At 45.7% G+C, this 17010-nt stretch overlaps 2 protein-coding genes across 3 annotated transcripts in view; one reads left to right on the top strand and one right to left on the bottom strand.

Moving 5' to 3' along the window:
* Nucleotides 1-13707, bottom strand: part of FAM13B (family with sequence similarity 13 member B) — a 96831-nt gene extending 83124 nt beyond the window's left edge. The window contains exon 1 of the mRNA XM_039483349.1: nucleotides 13595-13707. The gene's annotated coding sequence lies outside the window, so the exon portion shown is untranslated. The remainder of the gene's footprint in view (nucleotides 1-13594) is intronic.
* The window catches only part of WNT8A (Wnt family member 8A), a 27636-nt gene continuing 18677 nt past the window's right edge, over nucleotides 8052-17010 (top strand). Inside the window, exon 1 of one of the 2 annotated variants that reach the window (XM_039483375.1) lies at nucleotides 8052-8317. The gene's annotated coding sequence lies outside the window, so the exon portion shown is untranslated. Of the gene's footprint in view, nucleotides 8318-14474; nucleotides 14630-17010 lie in introns of those variants that run through there. The other variant, XM_039483376.1, reaches the window with a different exon arrangement.

The following is a 17010-nucleotide window of genomic DNA, read 5'->3' as shown; positions in this document are numbered from 1 at the left end:
ACCATTTTCTGAATCAATTATTGAGAACAGTTATTCCTGAAAAGTGTACATGTCACCAGATTATAAGAATGTTATTTGAACCAAAAACTAACATATCTAGGAATTAAAATTTCCTAAACCCAAATCTCAAAGGTCCTTTAAATTAAGGGCTTGTAAAGATTAGTGTGGTGATAGAGGACCACACTGGAGGCATGAAAAACAATACTCAAACCACAGTCCTTTGTAATAAATAGTTACTCTCAACACAGAGACTGTAAAAGTACAGCGGCTTTTCCAAGTGTAAATTGGCTGTAACCATATGCTGCAGATTTATTAAAGTGTTAGAGAAGTTAAAATTTACTCAAATCTATTCAGAAAAGTCCTCGTTCGAAAAGGACCACATCTTACAAAGATATGAAAGGATAGGAAGTTAGCAGTACAGATCAGAATTAAGGTTATTAGGGTGAGATTAACGGCATATTCCATACTTTCCACTGTTTGGGGATCTTTTAAAAAGGAATATTAATTTTAAACATGTATTTTTGTAAACCTGGTCAAAGTTTTGAATTCAAAATTGGACAGAAAAGTCACATTTTCATGTGAAATTTTTCCATTTTTAATGCTCTGTCTCTCTGCCAAAAGTAGTATAATATTATGTTTTTAACATGAGATTATGGTCAGGGAAAATGACCTCTTAGTGGGGTCTCTATTTATTCACTGTCAATTGGCTTCCACAGCAGATTTTCCCACTTTAACAGTTACTAAGTTTTTCTCACTGTATAGCACTGAGCTCAGCTTGGTGTATGAAATTCAAGCTGTGCTTGGATTTTCTGATTTGAACCCCATAAGCAGCAATAAAGATATTGGAATCAGAATTTAGCTGACAGTTATGTTGATGATGCACAGGAGAGAATGGACTGCAGCTGACTCTTCAGCAGCTAGATTGGCCAATTGACAACAGTAAAACCAAAGGAAATCTGACACAGAACAGGTGGGGAGGGAGACAGTGGAGGCTCCTCCTGTCAGACAGGTAGGAACAGCACTGGCCTCACTGTTTTGGATCTGAAACAGTATACTCCTACTCTAAACTGATTCTGAGTGCACCTTTCTGTGCCAATTTCTCCTACCTCCTTTCAGATATCGCCAACATTCTCTGTAGGGGAAAAATATACACAGACCTAGGCTGCTGCTCTTAGGCCTGGTCTACACTGGGGGCGGGAATTGATCTAAGTTACGCAACTTCAGCTACATGAATAACGTAGCTGAAGTCGACGTACTTAGATTGACTTACTATGGTGTCTTCACCACGGTGAGTTGACTGCTGCCGCTTCTCGTGGCACAGGAGTACAGGAGTCGACTTTTCAACATGCTGCCTTGTGAAGTACTTTCCAGTGGTTTGTTTAGAAGAAAGAGAGGCTAAGTCCCTGGACTGACTGTTGACTCTGCTCCTTTTATATTAAGATATAAAAACACTTTCCCAAAATTTTCAGTAGTGGCTTTTGATTCCGGGTCCTCAGTTTTTGGGTGCCCAGCTTGAGATGCCTTGGGCCTCATTTTCAGAAGTTCTGCAGCTCCTATAGTCTTCATTGATAGGTGTGGGTGGCTCAGCATTTCCAAAAATCTGGCCTAAGGTGTCTCCGTCTGAGCACCCAAAATCAAAGTCCACGTTTGGAAAGTTTGGCCTTTACTAACAAACTAAGCCCCACAACATCCCAGTGCATAGGTTAAGTACATATTATCCATGCTAGTCGCAGTTCATTGTGCTGCTGTATAGCAACAGTGGGAGCCCAGATATAGACAGCCCTGGGTTCAGAAAATATTTGCAGACTGTTTACACTAGTAAACAAGCTCAGAGCATGTCTAACTGTCATGGAGCTAAAAACAACAGCTAGAGCAGTAGGGCTGTCTACACTAGGGCCTGTTTTATTAGCACTAGTGGAGATGATAGACAAGGCTCCACAGTTTAGTCAAGGAAACAATAAGAGCATATACTGGAAGGCAAGTGTCAGGTGATCTAGACATAGCAGTACTGCGACGTGACCAGCCTCCTGCCAGAGAGAGGGATTGTTGCCTCAGCTGCACACCCAGAATTCTTTGTCTCAGCCTGGGAACCTGTCTCTGTTCCCAAACATGGATATTTTTACTGGCAGCAAGACGGAACAAAAGGCACAACATGATCTAAGAAAATCCTTTCAGTGAAGCTCTGTTCTTTTTTCTTTTTCAATCCTGCCAGGGACAGAGCAATTCTGGCAGGTGCTGATCACCCTCAATTGCATTGAAGCCAATGAGAACTGGAGTACTGAGCACTGCATAGGGTCAGGCCCAGCATTTCTGATCTTAAAAATAAAAGCGTATATTTCCTTCTAGACTCTCAAAATTAATCTACCTTGAGCCCCAAAAATACCATAACATTTATGAAAATAAACTCACTTTCCTAGTTGAGTGGGTGTGTTATTTTGAGACGGCACTAACATGATAATAAAAATTAATTGTCAGTTTATTGGCTCAGTTACAGACTTTGATCTTCCACAGCATCTATTCCTCTAAAGTGCTGCACTCATAAGGGCGCCTTGTCCCCTTTCCTCTCCACACAGAAAGGCTAGCAACCCAGTGTCCATACTCATATCAACCTCTACTGCATCCATTACCCAAAGAGAAACTGTCCATCTCTGTTATACTGAAACTTGGTACCTCCAGGCCTCATGTCTGATGGGATGAAGAGGGCTTAACACAGCATCCTCCAGGGCCTCTGAATGCTACAACTCAACTGGCCTAAGGAGTCCGTACAGGGTGTCTCCCACAGTGACTGGGTTCACCTGTTGCAAATCACTGCAGCCCAGGAAACAAGCCCAGGAGCAAAGAGACTGCCTGCCTTATCAATCTCCCCTTAAACTTTCCTATTCATTTGAGCTCTCTTTAAACCTTTCCTTTTCCCTATTACTGCACCCTGATAGTCCTTCTAAGTAGCCTTGTGTGGGAGGTGATGGCTTAGTGTTGTGAGTATCACGAGAGCTATGATGCACTGGAACCTAGGAAGGGTTGACTCAATTTACCACAGAAGGATGAAAGTCTAAGTAAAATGCAGTTTTTGCTCTATCGGAGGTGGTTTTTCCTCAAAACCTTATAAATAAGGCTGTAATCAGTTTTTGTGGCATGTAAAGTTCCCATGGTTTGGTGCATGTGTTTGTTTTAAGTAAGAGGAGGGATTTTCTCTGTTGGGCTTGGCAAAATTTCTCCTGTCCCTGGTTGTTGCAGTGTTCTGTGCATTGGTCAGCTTACATGCTGCACCACAGAGATTGCTACATTTCACTGTATAACAATAGCTCTGAGAGCTGGTAATTCTCTGCCTCTGTTTCATTTAAACTATTGACTCTGAAGCCTATTGATGATTTCTCAGAGCAATATCATTAACTATTTAACTGCTGATCATATTAGCAAATACAACCAACTCCACTGGGATTGCAAGTGTTACCATTCACCTTTCCTGATATAATCCCTGACTGTACCCAACTCTGTGCAGTGCACTCTGGTCTGCCTGTCCCTCAAATGTTTTCTGACAGACTGTGCACAAAGATTTCTATGTGAAAATAAGTGGCATTGTACTGTGTGCAGCATCCAGAAACATGAACGTGATGTTTGAGTCCAGTACACTTATTTCACCATAGTGAGTAATGTCCTAACTGTGGAAACTTAGCAGAGGCAACATGCAGCAGCAAAGGTGTTACTCCACAGGTGGCTGATGATTTGAATTCACACGAGGCATGTTTCTTCTCATAATTACATACTACTACTAGCTAGTCCTGCTACCGCCAAAGGGAAACCATCAATTTGAAGTCCAGTCAGCTCCAAAAAAAGTGTACCTGAAACTACTTCTAATACTAGACCTGCCCCAAAATTCTCATACCAATTTGTGATTTTACAATCACACAAACAAAACAACTCTCCTTTTGCTGTGTGCAAGACCCCTATACAAATCGCATGGGTGAGACTGGGGGTTGACTGACTATGCAGGGGAAACAGTGAAACTGACTGTACACAAGAGACCAGATTCTCCAAAGGGCTCAGCCAGTTTTTCAGAAGACCTCAGTGCCCACAACGGGGGCCAGATTGTCAAAAAGCTCCCATTTTCAAACCTAACCCATTGCTCTGCATAGGAGCTTCTGGTTGCTCAGCACTTTTGAAAAATGTGTCGCCTCTCTTTGGAAAGTCTGGCATCTCTCCAGGGTGCTGAGCCTGTCTGAAAACTCTGGCCAAAGTCCTGTCAGCTGCAGAACCCCAACAATCTGAAAAACCAAAGTGTTTCCCCTCATCTCTTTTAATTGTAACAACCATAACTGCTACTTGTAACACTAGAAGGTAAAATATTTGTGTGATTCATAGATGTTAATGTCAGAACGGACCATTATGATTATCTAGTCTGACTACCTGCATAATAAGTCAAAGTTGATGTGTCTCTTTAAAGAGACAGTCAGGTTGTTCAAATGCCAACTCTTCGTTACCATATAATAGTGAAGATTCCAGCAGCCATCTGCCTGTTCATTCCCACCTGATAGAAAGATACATTGTCAAACCCAATAACACCTATTTTTTCGGAGGGAGGGTGGGGGTGGAAATAACTGTTGCTCTTAGGTTTGGTTCTGCATGTAAAAGTTGGACGATGCGTATACAGAGCACCCCTCGTGGTCTGCTAATTGCCAGGGCATACCTCAAGGCTTAGCTGGTTCCTGAGGAGGTGGTAGAAGAGGATGCATTAAAGAGGGTGGAAGTAGGTTGGAGAGCTGTAATACTGATCCCAATAGGTAAAAGGGGGGCACTCATGAGGAGTTTATTTGGTATATTATGGTCATGATTTTAATGTAGGTGCATCTTGGCCAAAAGGCCAGGGGGCATTCTTAATAAATACACGTTAATTAATTTTCCTCAGTGCACAAAGGGAATTAGCAGTAATGTCAGTCTCCAGACTCATCCAGGGCCCGATCCAAAGGCTACTGGAGGTAGGGAGGGATAGCTCAGTGGTTTGAGCATTGGCCTGCTAAACCCAGGTTGTAAGTTCAATCTTTGAGGGGGCCATTTAGGGATCTGGGGCAAAAATCTGTCTGGGGATTGGTCCTGCTTTGAGCAGGGAGTTGGACTAGATGACCTCCAGAGGTACCCTCCAACCCTGACATTCTATGATTCAATGGAAAGACTCCACATTGCCTTAAATGGGCTTTGCATCAGTCTCCAAACAGCTAGGAATTCTTTTTTTCAATCAAGAACTTTAAAATAACTGATTGAGAGTAGTCAGATTGAACAGCAAAAAGGATTACGCTGATAATCTTGCACAGTATGTCCAGGGGTGCAGCTAAACCCCCTTGACAGTAGGATTTATCATCACAGACATGCTGATGAATCAAGTGCAGTGGCATTAGCAAATACTGCTGTAATGCTTGGGACTAGCTGTGTTCCACATACTGTGTGTTCTCATTCAGCTACCCTATAAGATAAAATGCATTTCAAGGCTAAGCAAAGTACAGTAAGGAGAGTTACCAACCGCTCTTAAAGGTTGGGGGGGGGGATCAGTAGTGCAGAGACTTTGATATTCTCCACAGTAGTTTCTCTCTGAAGCTAGAGAGTTCCTCTGGCAGCAGAACCAGTGGGATTCAGTTGCATGAGCGGGGGGGGAAGCAGAGGAAAGGCTCTGCAGGGGCTTCTTGCACCAAGTTAGCGTCCGCTCATAGGCAAGTCTCCTGTTCTCCTTCAAGGGATGGTGGGGATCTCTCCAGAGATTAGGTTGAAGTAGCTTCCATGTAGCTTTGTAGCCCCTCCATGACTGGGAGAGGGGTTCTTTGTCCCTCCTCTCCAACACATATTCCTAGCAGCCCTACTCAGGCCGTTGCCAGTCTCCAGAATTGGCCCTAAATTTTTCCTATATCTCCAATTCAGCAAAGCATTTAAGCATGTGCTTAAATTCCATTGATTTAAATTGGATTTAAGAATATGCTCAGGTGTTCTGCTGAGTTGTGGCCCAAATACTATACTATGGTACATACCCTTTTAACTACAAATGCTAGATTATAGGATAACTCATGATCCAGGCCCCATAAAACAAGTGAAGGATGGGGAGAAAACTTTAGCTCTATATATCCTTGATCAAGTGGCTTAAAAAAATCAGAATTTAATCTCATTTTTGTGCAGGTTGATTTTTCCCTAATGTCCTTCATCTCTTTTTTGCAGCAATGGTCAGTGGTTTGCGCAAGAGCTGAGCTAGCCTAGCAGCAACCTAATCAGTATTAATAGAGATGGGATGGAGAGGAGGGATTAGCATGACTTTCTTAACCCCATACTGGCTCAGTCATGAAGTAGCTGAGGAGAGAACAGCAAAACGGTAACAGCATATGGCTTTAGTAGCTTTTCCCTTGTTGTGCCTGTGAATATTTACTACTGTTGCTTCAATGCAGATTGCAGTAAAATCAGACAGTTTTAAGGAAGGGATAAGGAATCATTTTATTTGCAATATCTGAGCCAAATCTATCCATGAGGGAAGCTCTATTGAAGTCAGTGAAATTACATACAGGATCACTTTTATCCTAAATTTCTACTCTAAAAAACAGCAATTAGCTCAGGACAGTGTTGACAGCGAAAGTGTTTAATACAGGTACATTTGCTGGATTTTTTTTAAAAGGAAAATCTAATAAAAAACATTGAGCATGCAACTTGAATATTGAGTGCAAAAGCTAACAAAGCATTCTGTGAACCAGTCCTCCCATTGTTAAGCACAACTATTCACACCAGCTAAGCCAGAAGTGCATGTATATATTTAAAGTATGCTTCAGACAAGTGGAAACTTTTGGTTTTTTAATTCCAGTCAGTAAAAAATCGTATTTCAAATTATTTGCTCCTATTGGATTTGTGGCTTCACTGTTGGTTTACTGATAGCAGATATTTTAGAAAATATTGGTGTGTGCCAAGTGAAAAGAGAGATTATTGTAAATTAATGCACTGTCTTTCATTAAATAGAAAGATATTCTTAAATTTCCATTTTTTGAATACTTTCTTTATACACTGATTCAGAAACAGCCAATACTTTCTCCTGCTGCTTGTTTTGAAAAATTGAACTCTTGGGAGACTTATCCCAGAATGACTCACAGTAGATTGATTTTAAAAGTTAGCTTTCAATTATTTACAGCAGAAAATGTTTTACAGTGGCTGATATGGCACCAGCTTGTTTTTTCTTCCTTCGTCAGAACCCATCATGTCTGACAAACCACATTTTGCAGAAAGTGAAATGTAAAGAAAGTGAGTGCATCTAAGGTTGATTGGACACAAGGCAACCAGCAGACAGTGTGTTCCTCTTAATATACAAAATTAATACTAATCAGGGGATTAATGGCCCAAATCTTCTCTGGTATAACTCTTAGAGGAGTTACACCAGGGATTAAGTTGGTCCTCTGACTATACAAGTCATTGACTGATTTTATGTTTTGTCTGCACTTATGTGTTGGTCTACTCACTGTGAGACTGCTCCTGCTCTTATTGAAGAGAAGGGAAACATTCTTGGTTACCTATAAAGAAGCAGGATCAGCCCCTCTGGGTTTAACTTACTTTAGCAGTCTCTTAAGAAACAGATACATAGTCGGATTCTAGTGTTAAAACCCCTCACTGAATAGACTAGATACACCGTAGTTCCCCAAAGGATAGGGGCATACAGTCTAATCATGGGGTAGCAGCAAGTGTGTACCTTTGCCCTCTCCTGGCTACCATGCATCAGACTTGCTCAAGTGTAATTCTCTCTCTTGCCGTAGATGGGAGAAGCCTAGATTGTAGGTGAAAACTACTCCCATCCTCAGCTAGCCAGAAGTCTTCTTTAGCTCAGTGGCAGTGCCCTGTGTGGCTTTTTTGCCCACCTCCAGTGCAGAATTCTGTGAGCCTCTCCCTGCATGTATGTGGTTGCTTGTTTATGTGGTTTGTATATATCTTTGAACTGTTACAATGGCAGACATGGTGCACTCCTGGCGGACCTTGGTGAGTGGCTCTCTTTAGAGGGGGATGGCTGGGCAGAAAAGTAACCGTCTCCTTTTTTGCGGGAAGTGTCCACCTAACAGCATCCAGAGACGCGATGGTGGACCCAGACTTTCTTTTAACAGATCATCTGAATGGCAGCACTTCCCCTACCACCAAAAACCTTCTGTCTGGATATATAGCCAAGCCCTGGCTTGGGACAGGGGCCTCCTGACATGCTGGTGCAGTAGTGCTAGCCACCACGTCAGGCTTCATCCCACCAGCCAAGCACTGTCTGGAAGGAATCCTGGCCTCATCTCTCCACTGCAGTTGTGGTTCAGTTGCAAGAGGAAGGAAGGTTTGAATACCGCACCCTCCATTCTGAGAGGCACTGCTCTGTGGCAGTATGGGGGACCTGGGGAGGAGATTTAGGGGTAGGGAGGAATGCCCAGTGGGTCTGTGACTACAAAACTGCATGGTGGGGGAGTGGCAGTGCCTGGCCTCCTATAACAGTGGCTGCCCCTGCCGAATGAGAGGATTCATTCCCCTCCAAACCTACACAGTGATCCCCTGTTCAAAGCAACCGGCACACTGGGCCACAAGCCTGTATAAAAAAAACCAACATGAGCTCTATGGGAATGGAAAGGACTCAACTTCATCATATCAGAAGAAAAGGCACATATATCCCCTCTGTACAAATCTGCTGTTTGCAATCTGATCAAAACAGTACCTTATTGACACTTGGTTTTGTTCTTGAATCTGGCACCTTTGAACAGAAAAGCAAAGTAAGCACATCCTGAATGTAAAACTGAAAAGATGACAGGCTTCTCATTCAGGGAGGCGTTGCTCCCATTCGGTTTTGTTTTTTCAGTTCACTGTTAGGCGCCGGTTTAATTTTTTTAAACAAATGTTTATTTTTTGGTCTCTGGGGGAAGTAGGAGTTTTAATTAAGTACTGTATTCTGAAACCGACGAACTCTTGCTTTTGCAGAGTCCTAGGACTATGACTCAAAGTCCTGTATGAGCCTTCTTAGGTGCCAAAAGTGTATGTTTCCATGTCTAAGAGAAACTATTGGTCTTTGAAACTTACCAACACAATAGGGTTACAACTCTGAAATCCTTCCAAGTATTATTAATCATTTGCTTTAAACTAGCATCTGCAGGCCTCAGCCAGTTTGGAGCGTACCACACTATGAGCCCTACCACACTCTGTGCCCTAAAGAGCTTACTGTATGTAGCAGTTGAGTGAAATTCCAGCTACTGGCTGTAGTCGGAGTACACTGAAGTCTGACACAAAACCAAGCCCCAATCCCAACCTCCCCAGCATTTCCGCCAACATGGTGCCTGCTTGCACAACTCTCCCACTGACCGTGCAGAAGGGAAGGAATGCCAACCATGTGGCAGTTTAATCCCCATCAAAATCTCTTAGGCACTGCAGGGTTTGAGGCAGAGCTGAAGAGAAGCACTCCATGGTACCATCCCTTGTACTGCTGCATAGAATTCAGGGAGGGAGTCAACATGGCTTAATAACTCCTTCTGGGATCGCATTCCTTTCCTGGCTGAGGAGGGAGCAGTGCCTAGGGGAGCTTCCCATGCAGACAACTCTGCAGATGTGGTGTTGCCTTTGCACATAGATCCCCTGGAGGAAGAGCTGGGAGGCCTTGTTCTTTTCCCACTCAAGCACTCCCAACTCTCCTCCCCTCCATGGGAACCATTGGGCAGTAACTCCATGAGTTAAATTTTGCTGCCTCAATGGGAGGTCAGTCTGACCTAACATATTGTGGGAGGAATTGTTCTCTAATTCTGCATTGTTGCTATACCGCTCACTGCATCACTGAGAACAGGCATACCCATTGGCCCATGGATGGGTTACTGAGGTGGATACTGGGCCAAGTTCTGGTCTCATTTACATCAGTGCTGTGACTTCTCTGGAGTTACTTGAAACATATACCCATTCAACACAGCATACAATCAGCCCAAGATTTGGAAAGCCTGGATAAGGTTACTGAGCAGGTGTGTGTGTGTGGGGCGGGGGGATTTGGCCTGTTATATTTAACTACAAGGGTACTATTTAGTTTCAATGCCTCTAAAATAAATCAGCTCCATGAATTATATTCTTTGCCAATAAGTTTCCATTTGCCAATAAGTTTCCAATAAGTAGCCATGTCACAGATTATCTCCAGTGACAGCAGAAAACCAAACAATGCACTGTCTAAGGAGGGTATGGTGCTCTCTGTCTTATAACACGGAGGTCCAGGGATCTCAGTTATACCAATATAACTCCACTGACTTTCATGGAGTTACTCCAGCTTAACATAAACCACTATTGTCAGTAGCACTGACATTTTATCATGAGCCATACATTGCTATTATAACCAAAAATCTCATACACCCTCCTCTGAAGACCACATTCCCCATAGACACCTGACTTCGGGGTTGTTTTCCATCTTAGCTGGAGTTTAAATAAGCAACTATTCAAAGCAGAGGTGAGAAACTCAGGAGATCAAGAAGTGAAGCAGAGGAAAGCCATGCTATGTTAGAAAATGAGAAAGCAAAAAGTCACTATCTACTTCATTCCTGGTTAACAAGTCACAAATATCTTACTTTAAACATCCACTTGATGCTCCATATGAGGATTCCTCAGTGTGACATTACGTTTTTCTACTTGTAAGAGAAGCAACAGCTCCCGGAAACTAAAACAAATCCCACTCAGCCAGATAAGCCATTATAGTTCTCTGGAATTGCTTAGGCAGCATATCACAGTCCTTCTAGTGGGAGGCAGGAGGGAAATTAACTCAGGACTTTTATACACGGGGAAAGTGACTGGCATAGCTATGTCTATCAATGTTCCACTGGGGAGCAGAGTAATTCTACTGCATAAGAGTGATTTGTATTCCAGAACAAAATATCCATGTGGTGAACTATACCAGTATAGTTCTATACCTCTAAAAGCCAGGCCAGTCAATTCCAAGCCCTTGGACTGAGTTTTATTTCAGTTGACAAGCCCTTCATTCTCTTGGCAGCCTGGATTGTATCTGGAGCTTTAGAAGTATTTGTACTCTTCAAATTAAGTTGTAATCACAAAAAAATTCCTTTGGTGCCACTGACAGTAGCAATTCTCTAAACATTGCAGGAAAACAGCCTTCCCCATTCCTCTGGAGAAACCCACATTCCAGGCCACAGGTCTGGCCACTCTGCTTTAATAGATGTACTTGAATATAGGGGGGAGAGAATCAAAATAGGAAAGTGATGGGGATTTTTCATCTCTGTGCATTTTGTGCTCACAAAGCAAAGAATTAGTAGTACACCTCTAGCCCGATATAACGCTGTCCTCGGGAGCCAAAAAAATCTTACCGCGTTAGAGGTGAAACTACATTATATCGAACTTGCTTTGGCTTTCGATTGACAGACACCGATCCCCAGCTCTCTGGTCCCCAGCTAGTTTTCAGAGCTCTTACAACCCCTGCTCTAGGCTGAGGGGCCAGCATGGTGAGTTACACAGCAGCTACCCCCGGGCTGTTTGCTGCAATCTCACTCTAGGCAGGGAACAGAGAAGCCCTGTTTTCCCGCCCCTGGCGATCCCCCCATGCAAGGGCTCAGTCCCTGTCTTCTCTCCCCTCCAAGCTGGGTAGGTGGCTCCTCAGTCCTGCCTCCCTCCTGAGGGCCGCACCGGCTGGCCGTGGCCTTTACTATGTGGGCAGCAGGGACTGTGCAGCCTGACTTCTCGATGGGGAGCTGGGCCCTGTGGGGTGGGGTGAGGCTTGGGTGGGGTGCTGCACCAGCAGCTCCCAGTCTCTCCCGCTGTGCCCTTCTGCTGCGCCCTGCCACCGCTGCCCTGGATCACCGGTAGATGCGGGAGCCGGGTGAGGCTGGCCCTGTGGGTGGCCTCTCCAGAAGCGTGTCTGACATGGTGGCAAAATAACAAGCTCTGTGCAGGTAGAGATAGGTCCACTTGTGTGTGCCGGTGCCTTGCCACGGGGTCCTGATGGGCTGTTACCTAGAGGACTCCACTCCCAGCCATCTCGGGCTGGCCGGTGCGTCCTGTACCTGCCTGCGCCTCTGATCGCTCACTGGGGTGGAGGGAGGGTTGTTGGCTTGCGCACTGGAAGTTGTTAGCTGAACTGTGCTGCCAAGCAGCACCATTGGCTTTCTCTTAGCCAACAATGGCGCAGCCCCACCCCTCAGGGCGCTGCTTTACTGCATTATATCCAAATCCGTGTTATATCGAGTCGCGTTATACTGGGGTAGAGGTGTACTAACTAGGATTAGACAGAATTCAGGGAGGCTCCATGCAAGAGCTTCACCGCACAGCCCTCCTGACTCCTGAGCCGGAAGATCCTCCTGTTCTAATACTGGGACCCCTCTGCACTGCTTTGCTCGTGAGCCTCAGACAAGAAGACCATGGGGCCTCTGCTGGCTGTGGGCTCAATCTGGCTTCCATTGAAGCCAGGGAAGTTTTGCTATTGACTTCAGGGGGAATCCTGCTCACCTTACTCAGACAAGTATCACTACTGAAGGGAAAGAACGTCAGGGAGTTAAAGATCAGCCCCAAATCCTTGGGCCTCTCTCTGGAGCAGACAGCAAGTTTTGCTGAATTGTGGCAGTTTTGCAATATGGACAAATCTTGTGCTGAGTTTCACCTTGTTGGCAGTGGAGTTACAAGTAGCATAAGTCAGGGCAGATTGGCAGGGGGCTCCCCCTTCCATTAGGGTCAATGGGAACAGGAGCCAGCCTATGAAGCCCTGCCTCCAGAGGTGAAAGGAAAATGTGCTAACTCCCTGTAAACACCCAAACCCTCTGGATTTTGGGCCCAGTACTGCTGCCATTGCAATCAGTGAGAGCTTCACCACTCACATCAACAAAAGCAGGATCAGGCTCCTACTATATTGCAGCTAATAGAGCAGTACAGGGAGTTTACATTGATTTGGGGGAGTGGGGAACTTGCTTCCCCTCATGGCTGCCTCATTGGTTTGTTAGCTTTCTGCCATGCACGAATCTGTATTTCTTCATACAAGTGTTTCCTTTAATCCCTGAAATGCAGCTCTAATCCTAAACCACAACTTCTTTCCCCCACCGAAGAATCTCTGCCAGTTTCAAAGACACTGATTCTGCAAGGGGTCCTTTCTGCTGCTGGATGAAATCCCTTCAGTCCCATAACCAGATCAGGAGATGTGGCTAGTGTGAATTTATGAATGCACACCATGTTACTGTGCTCACATGCTAGGAACCCTCAGTTGTTTTAACCATTTCTGACATTGTCATCCTCTGAAAGCTCTGTGCACCTCATATCACCAGGCTTCAGCACCACTTCAGTGGCCCTCCCCAGCACTTTTAATTCCAGTTAGACACTTTGCCTGCCTCAGGGTGCCCACCCTGGATGCCAGCTTCCTGGGGCACCAGATCCACAGCTAGGGGGAGGGGAACAAACTAATCAGGGTTTGTTTTTGTCCCCTCAGCCATTTAGGGGGTACCACATATTTTCTACCCCAGCCAACAAACCATCTATTTAGCCAGGGATAGTTCTAGCACTGAGCTCTATGAGCTAGAGGAAAGGAATATAAAAGTTTCCTACATAACTAACACCCCTTCATTATTTAGCTCAACCTCTTTCTACAGTCTACATAGCAACAAGTTACCTTCCAGCCTTCCATAGCAGGTGGAGTTCCCATGCTACTCCTGGCAGAAAACACCAACATTATAATCTAAACACAGCTTTGCTACTTGACTACCAGCACAAAGCCTGCTCCCACTCTGTCTCAGGGCTGGTCTACACTAAGGGGAAAAATCGATATAAGATACGCAACTTCAGCTACGTGAATAACGTAGCTGAAGTCGAAGTATCTTATATCGATAACTTACCCGTCCTCACGGCACGGGATCGATGTCCGGGGCTCTCCATGTCGACGCCGCCACCGCCGTTCGGGGCGGTGGAGTTACGGAATCGATAGAAGCGCGTTCGGGGATCGATATATCGTGTCTAGATGAGACGCGATATATCGATCCCTGAAAAATCGATCGCTACCCGCCGATACGGCGGGTAGTGTAGACGTAGCTTCAGAAAGCTGCCATCCACTCTCCTATCCTGGCTGGAGCTAACAGGAGCCACCTGCCAGCATGAGTCAGCTGTAATTACTCTGCATCTTTATGCAGGATCCTAGCCTTTGATCACAGGGTGGCTCAGCACAGGAGCCCTCTGCATTCCTAGGGGGATAATTATAACTAGAGAAGTTATGCAGTTTCATACGCTCATTTAACAGCTGCATTGTAGTACAGTAATTAGAGCTGGGCACAAGCCACACCTTCAGATCCAGAACCAAACTTTCTCACATACCAAATGTGGTGAAGTATTAGGTTGGCCAGATAGCAAGTGTGAACAATCAGGATGGAGGTGGGGGGGGGAGGTAATAGGCACCTATATAAACAAAGCCCCAAATATCAGACTAGCCCTATCAAATTGGGACATCTGGTCACCCTATGAGGCATGCACTTAAAAAAAATTGCAAGAGTTGACAACACTGTATTCACTATGCAGTTCACGCTGCTCCCAAGCCATGGGAGATCTTTCCCCCCTAAAAAGGAAAGGAAGGCATGTGAGGGAGAGCCAGGCAGAGCTGAGGGAATGGCCTAAGGAGCAAGCAGGGCCTGAGGGAAAGAAGCATCTAATCGAGAAGGTTAGTGGGATCAAGGATCTAAGCTGCAGTTCAGCAGCTGCATGGGAACATCAAAGGCACCAGGGGAGCTCAGACAGAAGAGCTAGGTGGGAGGGGGGGTAGGACTCAGAAGGAAATGCACAAGGCAGCAAACACTCCAAAGAAAAGCAAGTGTGGAGCTTGTGGCTCTGGCCAGCTCTCAGTTTGTTTGGGGATAAAACTGGAGTAAACAATGCTCCTTTAAAAAGCACTGACTCCTGCCGAGCCAGAGGGAACCTCCTACACAGCACATGCCACTGCTTAGAAAAAATAAACCATGTTCTCAAGGGACGCTGTGGTATACAAAGCAGGCAGGACTCTGGCAACTCCACTTGCTCGCAGCCAGCTAGACGGCAAGCCTCTGTGACTCACGCCACCGACCCAGCTTCCCTATTTAGCACTCAGATGTGTCCCAGCAGTGAAACCACAGCAGTAAAGGCCTGATTCAAAGCACATTGAAGTCAGTGATGTGTGTAGCGGGGAGACTGTGTCACAATGAGCTTTGGCTCAGGCCTTAAGAGTAGTGCAAAGAGGCAGTAGAATCACCTGCTTTTTTATTTATTCAACGTATATCTGCATTGCAAACACCTGTTCCCTCGTTCCCTTTTACCTGCGTGTATCAGGGCACTTTGAAATAAAATTAGAGCTGAGCCGCTCATGTAGTCACAGGACTCCAGGAGCTGGGGCTTTAAGAAAACCTGGGAGACTTGGCAACACTGTGCTGTGCGTGGATATTCTGGCCTGTGGATGGCAGTGAAATCCTTCAGGCAAACCCCTGCCTTGCATTGCATGGCTGCAATAGTGCACAGTAGGCCTTGGGGAGACATTTCCCTACCGGACTCAACTCATCCAGCGCAGCTTCTGAATGCTTATGGTGGCGGTGTGGCAAAGGGAGTCCTGGGCACAGCCCTGCCCCCCTCAAAGGGGCTTGTTCTGCTGGTGTGGTCGGGCCCCTGGCTGCACCCACCCTTGACAGCAAGCTCTAAAGGGAGCACACAGGAACAACGGGAGCAAGAGTGCACATTGGCTCAGTGCCGGCTGGATGGCTCAAGGGCATGTTGCATGCCAGGTCCAGCATCTCCCCACCCCACAGCTCAAGAAGATAAGGCCTGGGCTTTGCTCTTCAGCTAAACTAGTCACATCTGCCCTTTGCATGCATTTTCGTTTTGTTTAACAAGAGTTCTAATCAGGCAAGACAACTGTGTATCTATAAAGCCTATTTGTGCACCTGCAGCACCAGCACAGAGGCCCACTCAGACGTGAAAACAGCGCGCAGCACATCCGTGGGCACCCCCAGCTGAGGCAGGAGGGATGGAGGAAGCCCAACTGCCCCTTGGAAACTCTGGCTCTTCTCTCCAGGGGGAGGAATTAGCAGGGGGCTTTCCCCTTCCATTCGCCCCTCTCCTCCTTCCTTCTCTTCCAGCCCAGAGAGAAACCTTTGCCATGGTCCTTCAGCAAAGAGAGCACCCAGCATTTCCAGTGTCTGAAGCTGGGAAACCAGTTATTTTACTCTGTTGAGAGACTCTGCATATGTGAGACAGAGGCAGCAAATGACAAGAGCATATTGTTCTCTCCATTCAGGAGGTCTCTATGGCAGGTTCAGGGCATCACTCTGCCAAGGCCAGAGACTCCTCCACAGCTAGGCTACTGCTTCATTTCAGCCCTAGCCCCTGGCCAGATTTTTGCAAGGGACAGGACTCTTCAGAGGGCCGTCCCCTTTTAGAACTAAGGGTGCAGGTAACCCTTACCCCCTGGTACCTTCCTTTCCTCTCCTCAGCCGCTGACCATACTACCTATCTGCACTCATGTTCCCAGACTAGTGCTCAGGTAGTCCTGGACTGGGCTGGTGAGGAATGGAACATGCCGAAGAGGAAGCCAGATCTCATTCTCTCACGCTGGCACAAATCTGGTGTCACGGCACTGACTTCCACAGTTACTCCAGATTTACACCAGGGTAACTGATGTTTGATTTTCACCCACTGCCTGGCCTTGGTGATTTTCTCCAGCCTCGTGCCTGGTGATGTAGTGAAAGGATGGACTCATTCTACAGCTGGCTTTAAATGGGAAAGCGGAGCATTTCCCTGGAGGAAAGTGTACAAGGCTGCAGGTGAGCAGGGCGTTGTGAACGCACTGAGAGCTGCCTTGTAAACATACGCATGCCCAAACCTCACTCCCATGGTGTGAGCCTCCAAGAGATTCGTCAGACATTTTTGCAGAAGGGTGTGGACCACATATGTCTTGGCTTTAAACAAAGCCTCAGAAGGGAGCTTTTTTTTTGGCCTGCATATGGATCTTTATTTTAAGGCACCGAACTGAAAATCACCATTGCTTTGTTCCAAAGCGCATTCCACACCATTTTATTG

This window comes from Mauremys reevesii, linkage group 8 (genome assembly GCF_016161935.1).
Source record: "Mauremys reevesii isolate NIE-2019 linkage group 8, ASM1616193v1, whole genome shotgun sequence".
In the NCBI taxonomy this organism is placed as follows: Eukaryota; Metazoa; Chordata; order Testudines; family Geoemydidae; genus Mauremys; species Mauremys reevesii.
Note: the sequence above shows the minus strand (reverse complement) of the source record. Positions and strands in the feature narration are given on the sequence as shown.